Below are 15,700 nucleotides of genomic sequence, written 5' to 3'. Positions count from 1 at the left end.
TTTTTTTCTTCTCTCTAGTACATTTTATTCTCTCTCCATATAGGTTCACACAGACACACACACATGTATAGATGTGTGTGTATGTATATATACATCTTTCCATACATACATATATACACAAACATATATTCTTCCATGAATCCTTATGTTTAAAGGGAAGAAATGAATTTCTTTAAAAGTTTGAGAATATTAACAAGTACACATTTTAGAAACACAAAGCAGGTAACATTGATGTTTCCTCTCTCTGTAGCATTAATTACAGTGAATGTACACATGGAAATCTGAGAACAGTACCCAGGATTATATTCATTGAGTGTTTCTGATATGCCACCTTGGGAATCCAACTTTGTGTCCTATGCTTAGGAAAAATTTTTTAAAAATATCAGTCCTTCTATATCTAATAGTACATTTTCCCCCTTTCTTTCCTTTTGAAAACATAAATATTGTGCAATTCTAGGAACTATCTTATAAGAGTCATTTGTAAAACTCAAAATAAAACTTAATCAGAAAATATTTATATATCAGCTATGTAGAAAGACAACTAATTTTAAATTTTTTGAAATGCATGCAGTTTCAAATAGTCTGTCTTTATGTTTCCATCAATGCATTTGTAAATACATGTCTAAGCTTAAATACATTCACCATTTTAAATATGTAAACTACTATTGCTCGCTATCTTATCCTCATCTGTTCTCTTATCTTCTTCTATTCCCTTGCTGTAAGATCTTCTCTCTGATTATCAAAGGTTCTAACATTTTGATACAATGAAAAGGTGAATATTATTGATAGGAAAAGCATACCTCAATGTGAGAGAGAGAGAGAAAGAGAGTGATGGTGATGATGATGAGAAAATTGAGAAGAGAACCAGAAACCATACACTAAGGCATTAACGCTGAGTATTTTTATTATTGTTTATGGTTTGTAGTATCTGTACCTCTTAATTTTTATTATCTGTACCTATTACGATGCTTATATATAGATAGCGTCTACTGAAAATACATACATGTATATGACAACTTTTATGTTGTGATGTATATTATATAACAAATATTGCAATATATGTGTATATGTGCATTTGCTTACACAAACTTGAAAAAAAGCACTGATCTAGTTCTTAATCGAGGCAAAAAATTTTTACTCTACTGAAAAACAAAAGAAACACGTCGTCTCCTGCCAAGGATAAATCAACTCAGATCCCAACAAGAGATTTCAAGTTTGCCTGGAATTTCCAAGTTCATGAATGCTGAGTGGTCTCTAAATTTGGCAATATGTTTTTTCCCATTGCTAATAATAAATCTTATGAACTATCCTACACAAAGCATTAGGTACCCTAAATAAACACTATAAAAACAACCTTCTTTATTTATGGTCATGCTGTTTCAGATGCCCACAACCAATTGTCTCCCCTCCTTTGGAGACTGGAATTCTTTTTGTCTCCCTTCAGTTTCACCTTTGTCACTCTTAATTCTCTGGCAAATTTGGTAATAGTGAAAATAAAACAGGCAATATAATGAAAGATGGTAAGCAAGTAAAATATGTAATTTAATACCTTCAAATTCTCCTCAATGTGTTCTTTGAATTAGTTTTCCAGTCTGTGGGATCAAGGAGTTTTCCTTCTTCATATTTTACAAAGTATTCGCCCTTAAAAAAATAAAAATAAAAAAAAGGAAGTTGAGAATCAAGTGTATGTCACTGTTAATGGAATGATGGCATCCAGACTATGAAACACATTTCCTGGGATTCCCATCAGCCTTTGCAACATCTCTATAAAATGTAAAGGGAGTGAAGGTTGCGGGGACAGATCACTTACCTTTAAGACCTCTCCCTTCAACCTGCCCTACCCTATTACGCTCTGTGGAAGGTCTTTTATAGGGGTGCCATTCTTTATTTTTATAGAGAGCAAATGACCTCCATGGTAAATTTTGTAAAGGACAGACAGATCCATAGCCTGCTCTGAAAAAGTAGAAAAGAACATAATTTCTATCTTTCTATCTGTCTCTCTCTCTCTCTCCCTTTTCTTCTTTCACTACTGAGCATAATTTTCTTTCTGCAACTGAGGAGAGTCAGGCAGAGGGCTGGGTTTCCTGAGAATGATAAGTGTGTGTGCACTCTAACTCTGTTCTTTGTAATGGCTGAGAGCCTTGCCAGACTACTATAATGTACCGATACCTCACAGAAGCAAGGAAAATTGTGAGATTTCATTTGCTTGATGGCTTACAGATTAATAGAGTTCTGTACAGCCTTGAATACTGTACAGTTTTTCTTATACTGCATTATTTTTAAAAACAGTATAAATGATTCTTTCTTAAATATAATATTTTTTTCTTCTTTTGAATTAATCAGTTCAGCTGGCCCATCACATCAAAATCACCTGCAGAAATTTTAGGCTGAAAGTAGTGAAAATATATTACTCCTCTAACTTCAACAATAAGTAAGATTTTATCATACTGATTCCTCTAGTAATATAACCCAAACACAGAGGTTGGCACTCAGATGGCCCAGCAGTAAAGAATCTGCCTGCCAGTGCAGAAGACACAAGAGACCTAGGTTTGATTCCTGGGTGGGGAAGATCACCTGGAGTAGGAAATAGCAACCTGCTCCAGTATCCTTGCCTGGAAAACTCCATGGACAGAGGAGCCTGGCAGGCTACAGTCCATGGGGCCAGAAAAAGCTTGCAAGTGTATTTCAATTATTTTAAAAATAAAATGTCTTATTTTTGTTATTCTTTTCTTTACCTGAGAATGAGGGAAAAAACTGTTTGACTTACTTTGGTCTTTAGGAAAGTTTCAGTTTTCTCTGAGTTGTACATCAAAGAATGAGAGGATGAAGTGAAGCCAAAAAACTTTTGTCAAGAACTTCCTCCCCTAATGGAACAAAAGCGCTTCAAAGAATTGTTTTTATTAGATGAGAAGTTAAACTAATGTCACACACATTTATATCACTCAGAAAACAAAATTCCTGGTAGTCACATAAAGGTTTTCAAAATTCAGAGAAGTAAGCAATCCACACAGGCCAGGGAAAGGAATTGTCATTGATGAGATAAAAGGTGCTTTGAAAAACCACTACAATATTGTAAAGTAATTAGCCTCCAATTAAAAAAAAAAAAAAAAAAAAAAACCTACATGTAAACTCCAAAAACAAAAATGTGCTTTGAGTGATGGACTTTATTTGGTTATACGGAGGGAGTGCCTTATGACCAAAGTGCAGGTGGAGGGTATCGGGGAACAGCTGTGACAAGGAAGAAACCATCCTGCCTGGAACAGGAATTTCATGTGAAAGAAAGGTGGGGAAGTTGGATAAAAGTTTGGAGTATAGGCTGAGGAAGTAGACAGGAAAGGTGGTGAGATAAAAAATAGAGCAAATTCTTAAGTACCCAACTGAGAGGTTCAGATTTGAACATTCAAGCACTAAAATATCATCGAAGTTTTCTGAAAAATAAGGATTTTCATCTCTACAAAGGAGAGAGAGAACTAACACATGAAATATAGGAAAAGGAAGGAATAGCTAGCTATTTGCGGTTTTCTTTGCTGGCAATGAAGATGAAAGTGAAAGACCCTGAAATGGAAGCATATAAACCATAGTAGCAGCAAAAAAGAGCCACAAATCACTAGAGAATAAGGAGTCAGAATGATATATACCTGACTTTGACCATGGTTGAGCTTTTTACAACACTAAATGGCCTCTTGGTAGTTGGAACAATACAGGAGAAAAAAGTTCAGGCAAAAAAGATTATAAAAGAGAGATCCTCAGAGCATAGGAAATACTCTTATTTTTTTACTATTATAAATGGCTGAGAAGATGAGGGAAATTTTTGTCTGTTTTAAAACTAACCTGTCTTAAATCAATCAAGTTAATCTATTAGCTAACTGAATTTATTTTAAATTAATAGTAACTAGCTTACCTTATTTCCCCAGTTCCCTCTAATCACCTCATTAGTCCTCTTACTGCCAGATTAGACACTGTGCTTATGTTGCACGGTCATCTATAGTGGGCTCTTTCTTACACTATGGATTTCCCACCTCCCTCAACTGTTTGAGCACTTGCTGTGATATTTTCTTATTCAGTGTTTCTGTCTCTCTCACTGCACCACACTGTACATTATAAGTGCCTTACCATTCTCATAATTCTACTCTTATTTAGCTAAAAATTCCTCCAAAAAATTATTTCAGATCTTTTCCATTCCCAACTTTCTCCTTTTCCTCCTCCAAGCTCTTAATTAATCATTGAATTGAGGTTGAGATGAAAGTAAAAACAACCTACATGAGCTTTATTATGCACTTGTCTTCACTAAAGTTAAATGAATGTCTCTAAAGCTATCCTTTCAATTTCCAGAGAATTAATGCTTTACACTTCTTTAGGCTGAATTCCCTCCCCTAAATGCTGGAACCAATTACTTCATGCCTCTTCTGGGGTTTTGTTTCTATCACAGATATTCCATCTGCTCTTAAGTAAAATTTAGCTTATTATTTACCTTTTGGAAAAAAAATACACACAATTTACTGAGAGAAAATATTTGTTCTATCAATCAGTAGAATTTTAAATGTTTGGTTTCCATTTTCCAAATTTCTATCAGGAGTCTTATACAAGATGATTGACTAACCATCCATGACTACCTCTTCTCCTCCCTGAAATTTAATTCAAATGTGAGGAAACTCTAAAAACAACTTTGTACCACTAAATCCATTGTACCACTGCAAAACCCAGAAGGGTGTATGATTAAAGTATCAGAACATCAAGGATTATCCTGTCAGCATAGAAGAGAGAGTTTTTGAAACCTAACCAAGCTTATTTACCTGCAATTTATGACAGATTAAAAATAAAAGGATGACCAAGTAAGTGAGTTTACTCATCAGAACTTTCAAAGCTTTCTAGTTCCAAGCAGCTGGAATTGGGAGTAGGACCAGCCCTGTTAAGTAGCGGATTAATTCAAGATCTGTAGAACAGCTGGGGTAGTCTCTTAAAAAGGAATTTTCCTAGAAGATAAAACTAAGTAAATAGCTCTCCAAGTAAAATGGAAGTTCTCCTCTAGGAGACACTGCATGGAAATTGGGCCAAGAAGGAAATACTATAGTGAGTGAAAAAAAAGCAAAACAAAACTCAACCCCCCCCCCAAAAAAATGGTTGTGTCTATAAATTCCCTTCTCCTTCTAAAGAAAACCCAATCACACACAAACTTTCTCCGCATTTTAATCCTCCCTTCTACCTTTTCTCTTACCTTCACAATCAGGGTCAGAATTCACTGTGGGATAAAAAGCGTATTAACCTGTGATTTAAAAACACCTAAATGTAACATGTTGCTACATCTGGGCTGTTAGTTATAATTGGGAACATACTAAAATCTCAAAAAACTGAGAGAAAACATAGGTAAGAAAGAGAAACAACAGACTGAATACATATAGTCCCAGGAAAAACTAAAGCAATAAAGGAAATAGCAGATAACATCCAATACAGGGTGTTTAATCACATCAAAGATTCTAAAGGATTGCATATCTTTAAAACAAGAATGGGCTACAGTGGCTGACTTTATTTTGGGGGGCTCCAAAATCACTGCAGATGGTGATTGCAGCCATGAAATTAGAAGACGCTTGCTCCTTGGAAGGAAAGTTATGACCAACCTAGACAGCATATTAAAAAACAGAGACGTTACTCTGCCAACAAAGGTCCGTCTAGTCAAGGCTATGGTTTTTCCAGTAGTCATGTGTGGATGTGAGAGTTGGACTATAAAGAAAGATGAGCACTGAAGAATTGACGCCTTTGAACTGTGGTGTTGGAGAAGACTCTTGTGAATCCCTTGGACTGCAAGGAGGTCCAATCAGAGATCAGTCCTGGGTGTTCATTAGAAGGTCTGATGTTGAAGCTGAAACTCCAATACTTTGCCACCTGATGCAAAGAGCTGACTCATTTGAAAAGACCCTGATGCTGAGAAAGATTGAGGGCAGGAGGAGAAGAGGACAGAGGATGAGATGGTTGGATGGCATCACTGACTCAATGGACATGAGTTTGGGTAGACTCTGGGAGTTAGTGACGGACAGGGAGGCCTGGCGTGCTGTGGTTCATGGGGTCGCAAAGAGTTGGACACGACTGAGCAACTGAACTGACTGACAATAAAATTGAATAATTAAGTAAACTGAATTCTTGAGAATTAAAATGAAACAAAGAAAAAAATCCCCTTAACTCCATTGTCAACAGAGCAAAATAAGAAACAGCTGCACAGTGACATTTGTCTTAAAGAGTATATACAGAGGTATAGTTCAAAATTAAAGAGATGAAAATTATGAATAAAATTATGAGAATGCAGTTAAGAAACATCAGAAATGAATCCAGGAAATCAAATAATCATTTCAGTAGGAATGATTAAAAAGAGAAGAAAAGTTACCTTCTAGAAGAAATATGTGGTGCAATGAGCAGAGTTGTCTAAAAGTCACCCTAGGAATTCACTGGCAAACCAGTAGTTAGTACTTCATGCTTCCACTGCAGAGGGCACAGGTTTGATCCCTGGTCAGGGAACTAAGATCCTATAATCTGTGATGTGCAACCAAAAATAAATAAAAATAAAAATGACCCTAGGGCTTCCCCTGGTGGCTCAGTGGTGAAGAATCCACCTGCTGATGCAGGAGACACAGGTTTGATCCCTGATCTGGGAAAGTGTTACATGCTGCAGAGCAACTAAGCCTGTGACCCACAACTACTGAGCCTGTGCTTCAGAGCCTGCGATGCACAACTACTGAGCAATGTGCCACAGCTACTGAAGACTGCATGCTCTAGAGCCTGTGCTCTGCGACAAGAGAAGCCACTGCAATGAGAAGCAAGTACACTGCAACTAGAGAGTAGCCCCTGCTCTCTGCAACTAGAGAAAAATACCACACAGCAATGAAGACTCAGCTCAGCAAAAAAAAATAATAAATACATTTTTAAATAATAAAAATAAAAGCAGCAAGCTTAGAACTATTTTTTCTTTTCTTAAAACATTAACTTATTTTAATTGGAGGATAATTATAATATTGTGGTGGCTTTTGCCATACATTGATATGAATCAGCCACAGGTGCAAATGTGTCCCCCCATCCTGAAAAAAGTAACCCCAGATGTTATTGTAGGTTCCCCAGACAAATTGGCTTCTTCCACCAAGCTTGGCTTCTTGCACCAACCTTGGCTTCCCATAATGGGCTCAAGGCCACCCTGTGCTAGGCAGCTGGTTTCCTAGACAACTCTCCTAAACAGCTGGAATCCTGACTCCAGACTACTCCACATCAAAAAATATTTTATTTCCCTGAAAACACTGTCCTTCTGCTTGCACCATAATAAAACAGATACACAGGGGAAAGTGACCTTCAACAGGAGCCCAGCGCCACATTGTGGGTCAGCAGTACCCAGGTCTCAGGACATTCTTCTGCAGGTAGTGGGAGAATAGGAACCCTGTGCCTTTGCTTGCTTCTCTTCTTGTTGAGCCTGGACCTGTGTGTTTTCCCTTTCCTCACTAAATCCTGTTCCCTTCACCACACAAAAAGATATTGTGATGTATCATAGATGGAGACCTAGAAGGGACTCACCATGCACAACAAATTACTATTGAGTCTTTGCAGGCCAGAGAAAAGGGCCTGCAATGTTTTACAAGATAATTAGTTATTGAAACATATTTTTGAAAAAACATATGATCTTCAAGGGTGGAAGAAAATGCCTGTATTTTCATATTCTTGGGTCAACTACAATTACAGAACCAGTTAACCTTGAATTTAATGGAGTTCCAAATGTATTTCAAACAAAAATTAAAAAGGAACTCAATAGATCAGCTTCCAAATTCATGTGGAAGACACAGTGCAACTAAATAATGAAAATATTTTTTGTAAAATTATAACGTGTAGTGTAGTGGACACTGTGCTTTTCCACCCAGATCCCTCTTGTGGACTGAAGGACACATTCCTCCTGCTGCTACAAGTTCTGCTAGGCTCCAGTAGCCTGTCCTCTCTAGGAATGTCTCTTGGCCAAAGAAATCACTTCACCCAGGATTTGTGTTCCTTCGAACAGGTAGCCTGCATCCAATTACTAGCTGATGCAGGAGTACAATCGTTCAGCCCTCTCATTTTAATTCTGTACATTTCTGGGGGACTATCCTTTCTTCAGAGCTCCCTATGGGGTCAACAGTGGCTTAATGTGACATTTCAAGTCCATTTTCTCCCTCAGTCCATTCCTGCACCAGTCTCCTCCCCACAGATGCTAATTACCAGAGCACTCACTAATAAACTTCCTACATACTTCCTCAGAGTCTTTTTCCAGAGAACCAGACTTGTCCCATCAGATGTAGATAAAAGATGGTTAAACATAGTGATACCAATATTTCAGTAAGCAACTGAATCAGGAAGAAAATAGAAGGGCAAGAAACAGACACATGCATACACTATAGTCATTTGACATGTCACAAAGGCTTTTTGTTTTGTTTTGTTTTTTGACAGGAAATAATGGACTTTTATAGAAATGGTTGGGGACAATGACTGTCTACACATCAAAGGAAAACATACTCAATCTTTACCTTATATAATATGTAAATAAAAATTGCACATAAGTTAAAGATGTAGATATAAAAATCAAAGTGTTAAAACACCTAGAATTAAGTATCAGACAACATTTTATAAGTTTGAATGGGAACAGGGTGTTAGCACAAGGCTTCCTAAACAAAACATTAAATTCAAGCATCATTTTTAAAAAATGATTGGCAGATTTAAAATTTTTAACTTTTTTTTACCTTTACATTTTGACCTAATTTCAGACATACACAAAGTTGCAAAAGTAGTACAAAATATTATCATATATGCTTCTCCCATGCTGAAGAAAAACTGTCTAAGAAATATTTAGTACATTTGATTTTTACAAAAATATGATTTAACAAATTGTGAAACAATTTGTATTGTAGGACTGAGTAAACACATAAATATATTGTAGACAATGAAAGCCAACTTTCTCACAGTCACAGAAAAAGTTTATTCTAGTGAGAACACTAGAATAAATGCTGTGGTAATTAGTGGCATTAGTGTTTATAGATAGATATATAGATATGTCATGATTATAGATAGATAACCACCCAGGCCTGGATTTCTCCATGGGGCTCAATTCTTCAAAAGTAGATTTTATTCCACTTCTGTTATCTTGATTCTGTGTATTCCCACCTTTCCCCCCCATTTCAATTATTTCCATAACTAATTTAAATGTGTTTGTAAGGTTGAGTCTTCCCTCAGAAACAAATTTCTCCTTGTTAACTCAAAGGAACCTTTAACATTTGAAATCATATGCAAAGTAACAGAGTGAAACAAAACATTCTAGACAGTGTTTATGAGAGGAATAACTGCCTTTTCTAATTTCACAAAAGTATCCCATAATAAAAATTATCAGCTTTGTCCTTAAGGATAGATTCACTTTTACCTTTTCCATCTGGATTAATTTTCCTTTCCGAAAACCCAGCATTGACCTCAGCTGAAGAGAGTCCTACAGCTGTGTTTGTACTATGTGATTACACGTGTTTAACTTTTTAGAAAAGGTATGGGTCCAATAACATCCTCTTTGTGAAAATTTAAATTACAGACAAAGAAACCAAGAATCAGACTGTGGGGATTATGAAAGGCACTTCTTGGGGATACAGACTTTGGGGGTATCGTGGCCATTTTGTCCCGTGTGCCCTGATGAGGCTTGCAGTATCACTGTTGGTACAGAGGACAGAAGTGATACAGGAGACCAGGCATTTGCAGAGAACGTGGCTAGGAAGTTTATATATTTACTTGTTGATTTTTCATGTCTGGTAAGTCTGACTATAGAGTTAAGTCTAATTAGTTGCTAATAGTTCTTTAATATAGAATGCCCTCCATGCTTAAGGTACCTTGAGTGGGTTTTTGTTCCTTGCAGTTAAGGAATTATCTGACAAGATGCTGTATCACTGTTAAAACTGAAGAAACTTGATGGAAGAAGTTATGCAGTGTGGATCTTTAGTAAATAATAGTGTTAATATTAGTTTAAGTTGTATATAATACATTTTAAGTATTAATTTAAAATGTGTAAATACATTTATAATATACAAAATACAACAAAAATTATCATATTGATGATAAAATAATGAGAATGAAGTCTCTCAACTGATGTTCTCTCCATAGTTTATTGTGGAATTTATTTATTGATATGTATGCTTTGTTGTTTTCATATTTTAACCCAGATGTTTTTAATAAAGAAAGAACATAAAAAGGAGTGCTTCGAGGACTTGGAAATTGAAAAGATATGTAAATATATACATAAACATGATCTCCAATGGTTCTAGCATACCCGAAAAAGTCTGTCCAATATAATTCTCTAGCACATGCTAATAACCTTGAATCAAAGAGCTATGAAATACTAAACTGAATTTAGTATTATGAAAAGTTATCCTTTCTAGAATTCAGGGGGAAAAATTATCTTCTTCCCTTAAAAAAATAATTAGCATGCCCTGGAATGTTCTACATTTCCTTGATCAAAAGCATTTGAAACAAAACTGGTTATATCTGAGGAACCAAAATATAAGCAAGTATCTAACAATTGAGGAAGAAGTTTAGTAGGATTAAGGAGTTAGGGAGTTATTTCTCTCAAGAGTCATTTTAGAAGATTTGAAGCCTGCAGACAGTTACAATCTATTAATTTTCATCATAGGCTGCTTTATTTTTTCTATATAGTGTTCAGGAAGTGCAAAGCTACCAAACACTCAGCTCTGAATATTCACTAATCAATAGACAATTATCTCTTACTGAGGCCAGGATGAAAACAACACAACAAATAAACCACTGTCTTATCTTGACTCCATTCTTAACTTTATCTGCACTCTCTCCTGGTATGAGCCTTCAAAGCATACAGTGATCATTTTTTGAAAACACACACACACAATTCCACATAAAATTATCTTAGAATGATTCATGAGTAAAATTCATTTCTCCTTTGTGGACAACCTATAAATAATAAATACAAATACAAATTACATCAAGCATGAGTCTGACATGAAAAATTAAATTTGTTGTTATAGCAACAAGTGTACAAATGTGAATATTTGTATAAGCACCTATATCATAAAATTACAATAAAATATCTGGTAGTAAATATCTGAACATTGTATATTATTAGAGTGGAGAGTCAGTTGAATAACACTGACATAGAGCTAGTGAAGTCTCCATAATTAAAAGTAAAAAAGAAAAAGGGACAACCTAGAGGTTTATTTTTACTGAATTAGTAGAAAAATATAATCCAGTAAAAAAAAAAGTAATTAATTTTAAAGATAAAAAGAGAAATGAAACTAAAACTATAGTTCTATCATTCAAAAATTTTAGTCCTGAGACTTACGTATAAATCACAGTATAACCAAATATTTGCAAAATCAGGTAGAATATTAAGAACTAATATTCTGTTCAAAGAGAAAACTGAATAAGTTATTGTAAAAATTCTCTCATGAAGTTATGTTTTTGGTTATCACATAATGGAACTGATGATGTACATCACAGAAGAACAATTAACATTACAATATCACTCCATCAGATAGTTTTGTTTATAACTGTACAAAACCCTTGAGGTATAGAATATGACTATGCCCTTAGAACATATGTGGTACCTATATCAAGGGGATGGTCCTGGTTAGTATTTGTTTGATATGCTACTAAAAACTGCAACTGCTTGGAAAGAGATATTTCATTTATTTCACATGTATTCTGTGTGTCATAACTTATCTAGAAAATGAGGCATTAATGCCAGTAGTAAAGGAGAGTTATCAATATGTCTTCCAAGAAAGGGTCTTTCTGTGTGAAAAGAAGATGTTGACTATGAAAAAAAAAAAGTACACAACCTAAATTTGAGAATTATGTTTTGTTTTGCAGACAAAACTGAGGGCATAAGCCCAGGGCACAACCTCTCAGAGAAACCTGAAGGACTGCTTCAAAGAGTTAAGGGAGGAGATGGAGGAGTTTTTGCAACACAGACCAGATAGTGGGATCATCAAAAGATTACTGTTAATTAAAGAAACCCAAATATCTCAAGTTAATGAGATATCTTTATACCGGAAGATGCAAGAGTCTGGGTTTACTGAAATTCTTCCTCTGATATGCACCTCAGTTATCCGGGATTAGTAACCTATTCTTTCCCTTAAGGATGGCTCACCACAGGGGAGCCTTTAGTGGCTTGGAGTCTGCAACATCTTTTATTTAGCAGGCAACAGTTTTCTTTCATAATACCAATCCACACAGAGTTTTAGTCACAGACATTGGTTTGGAGTCAAAATTAGATTTTTTAATCATAATTTGGTGATGAAAGAAACAGTAAATATCTTAAATTTGTTCAAACCATATTCTCTGGATCTACATCTTTTTAACATACTAAGGTGAAGAAATGGGCAGTGAATACAAACCTAATTTCCCAGGTGAAGGCTCTTGCACTTCAAAGTTAAGATGCTCAACCAAATTTAAAGAAATATGAGGATAAAACTATCTCTTAATGAATGGCCAGTTAGATTAAGCACAAACTGGAATCAAAATCGCCAGGAGAAATATCAATAACCTCAGATAGGCAGATGGTACCACTCTAATGGCAGAAAGTGAAGAAGAACTAAAGAGCCTCTTGATGACACTGAAAGAGCAGAGTGAAAAATCTGGCTTAAAACTCAACAATCAAAAAATGAAAATCATGGCACCCGGTCCCATCACTTCACGGCAAATAGATGGGGAAAAGAATGGAAACACCAAAATCAGTGCAGATGGTGAGTGCAGCCATGAAATTAAAAGATGCTCGCTCCTTGGGAGGGAAGCTATGACAAACCCAGACAACATATTAAAAAGCAGACACCACTTTGCTGACCTAAGGTCTGTATAGTCAAAGTTGTGGTTTTTCCAGCTGTCATGTATGGAAGTGAGAGTTGGACCATAAAGAAGGCTGAGCGCTGAAGAATTTATGCTTTTGAACTGTGGTGTTGGAGAAGACTCTTGAGAGTCCCTTGGATAGCAAAGAGATCAAATCAGTCAATCTGAAAGGAAATCAACCCTGAACATTCACTGGAAGGACTGATACTGAAGCTGAAGCTGAAGCTCCAATTCTTTGGCCATCTACTGTGAAAAGCTGACTCATTAGAAAGGACCCTGATGCTGGGAAAGGTTGAGAGCAGGAGGAGAAGGGGGTGATAGAGGATGGGATGGTTAGATAGCATCATCAACTCAATGGACATGAACTTGAGCAAGCTCCAGGAGACAGTGAAGGACAGAGGAGGCTGCCTTGCTGCAGTACATGGGGTTGCAAAGAGTCAGACATGACTTTGTGACTGAACAACATCAATGATTGATTCTAACATTGAAAGTTAAAACATCCTTTGAATTCATGTGGCTTGCTTGTGTGGCACGGGTTAATGATATACCCAGCATGTTGCAGGGTCCCAGTCTGTTATTTAAGGATCACAGTATTATTTTTAGTATTAGAGATAAAAGCATGGTGTATCTTAAGGAAAAAAAGCCCATCTCAGTGTATATTAGAGTTCTCCATAGAAGCAGAATCAATAGGAGTTCTAGCTAAAGAGGAAGATTGATTTCCCATGAAGAATTAACTCACATAATTATGGAGGCTGCTTTCATGTGCAAGTCTGCAAGCCAGAGACCTAGAAAGTCTGTGGTATAATTTACTTTGAGGAATCTGAAGGCCTGAGAACTAGTGGAGCTGATAGTGTAAACACCAGTCTGAAGGTAGGAAAAAACGGATGAAATGTGCCAGCTCCACACTGAGGCAGAAGAAAGTGGCAAATTTCTCCTTCCTCCACCTATTGTTCGATTAAGGGCTTCAAGGGATTGTGGGATGCCCACCCACACTCTACTGATTCCACAAATAATTCAAATGCTAAACTCACACAGATACACAAAGAAATAATGTTAAACCTGGGCATCCATTTATCCAGTCAAGTTAACACATAAAATTAACCATCACATAGGATAAGTAAATATATTGCTGAAAGTTTTATTTTCTCTATGCCTTTATTATTTTCTTACTCACTAAAGAAATAAATTCAATGTAAATTATAAGACATATTTTAACATTTATATCTAAATAATATTAGTACATCCTGTTGAGTGTATAATCCTCCCAAAGAGTAGACTAGGAATTCATTTGCCATTATCCTTTGTGTAGCAGCTTTTGACTGAACCATACTTAGCAACTTATTCCAGGGAAGAGCACTGAAAGGAGTTATTGATTTCATTAGTCCAGTTACCCAGAACTACCTGACAGAGTGCCACTTCTGGGTGCCTTTGCCAATGATGTGCAATTGTAACTTAATTGTAACTTTTTTTCTTAGTGCAAAAATGCAAGCAAAATCTAATTCACTGCTCCAACTCTCCATCACCAAAAGAGAAGATTCATTTATTTTTCTGTACATGCACAGTAGGGAGAGAATCCCTATAGTTGATCATGTATTTGCTTTGTAATTTTAGGTTAACCAGTTCAGAAGAGATTATATGGGTGCTTCAGAGTCTTCACCTATAAATGAACAAGTCCTTCCTGGAAAGGACTTCAGCAGAATAAAAGCGTAAAAACTACTCAAAGCATCTTATGATAAAGAAATAATAGAAATGATAAAATAAGTCAGAATACCTGGGCTGGAGGTGTTCTTATACATCAGGCAAACCATAGACCATAACTCAGTATTCTCAGTTCAGTTCAGTTCAGTCGCTCAGTCGTGTCTAACTCTTTGTGACCCCATGGACTGAAGCACTCCAGGCTTTCCTGTCCATCACCAACTCTTGGACTTTACTCACACTCATGTCCATTGAGTCAGTGTTGCCATGCAACCATCTCATCCTCTGTCGACCCCTTCTCCTCCTGCTTTCAATCTTTCCCGGCATCAGGGTCTTTTCAAATGAGTCAGTTCTTTGATTCTGGTGGCCAAAGTATTGGAGTTTCAGCTTCAACATCAGTCCTTCCAATGAATATTCAGGACTGATTTCCTTTAGGATGGACTGGTTGGATTTCCTTGCAGTCCAAGGGACTCTTAAGAGTCTTCTCCAACACCACAGTTCAAAAGCATCAATTCTTTGGGCGCTCAGCTTTCTTTTTGGTCCAACTCTCACATCCATACATGACTACTGGAAAAACCATAGCTTTAACTAGACGGACCTTTGTTGGCAAAGTAATGTCTGTGCTTTTTAATATGCTGTCTGTCTCAAAGTTCAGTGCTCATTCTCCCTTGCTCTACAGCACTTCTTTTTGTTGTATTTCATTTATACTGCCCTTCAAAGGCACAACTGATATTTTCCTGAAGATGCTGTGCTAATTCACTTACTGTAATGCTAATCACATTATACGTATACAAAACTAACATTTACACACACACACACACACAATCCTATCTTGAAAGTTTGGTACTATAAAGAAGTCTAAGGTGATGTAAATAATCATGTAACCTGTTTGAATGAGTTTCACTTTCATATATCAGTATTGTCCATATTTCAAGGTATCTTGACCCTGCTGCATTTTCTTGCCTTCTTCATGTTTGACAACAGTCCTCTGCAAAGTGTTTTGAGTCCCAGGTGAATTTGTTTTTAAATTAAATAGTGTATTTTAATTGGAGGATAATTTCTTTACAATATTTGGTGGGTTTTGCCATACATTGATATGAATCACCCACGGATGCACATGTGTCCCCCCATCCTGAATCCCCTTCCCACCTCTTTCCCCACC

At 36.3% G+C, this 15,700-nt stretch overlaps 1 protein-coding gene across 50 annotated transcripts in view; it reads right to left on the bottom strand.

Annotated features, from left to right (window-relative positions):
- CHRM2 (cholinergic receptor muscarinic 2) overlaps positions 1 to 15,700 on the bottom strand; it is a 688,089-nt gene that overhangs the window by 263,219 nt on the left and 409,170 nt on the right. For 49 of the 50 annotated variants that reach the window (XM_081533045.1, XM_081533027.1, XM_081533047.1 and 46 more), the window contains one exon: positions 1,550 to 1,641. The gene's annotated coding sequence lies outside the window, so the exon portion shown is untranslated. Of the gene's footprint in view, positions 1 to 1,549; positions 1,642 to 2,767; positions 2,865 to 15,700 lie in introns of those variants that run through there. The other variant, XM_081533073.1, reaches the window with a different exon arrangement.

The sequence above is a fragment of the Giraffa tippelskirchi genome, chromosome 10 (assembly GCF_054371585.1).
Source record: "Giraffa tippelskirchi isolate mGirTip1 chromosome 10, T2T-mGirTip1v1.2.pri, whole genome shotgun sequence".
NCBI lineage: Eukaryota > Metazoa > Chordata > Mammalia > Artiodactyla > Giraffidae > Giraffa > Giraffa tippelskirchi.
Note: the sequence above shows the minus strand (reverse complement) of the source record. Positions and strands in the feature narration are given on the sequence as shown.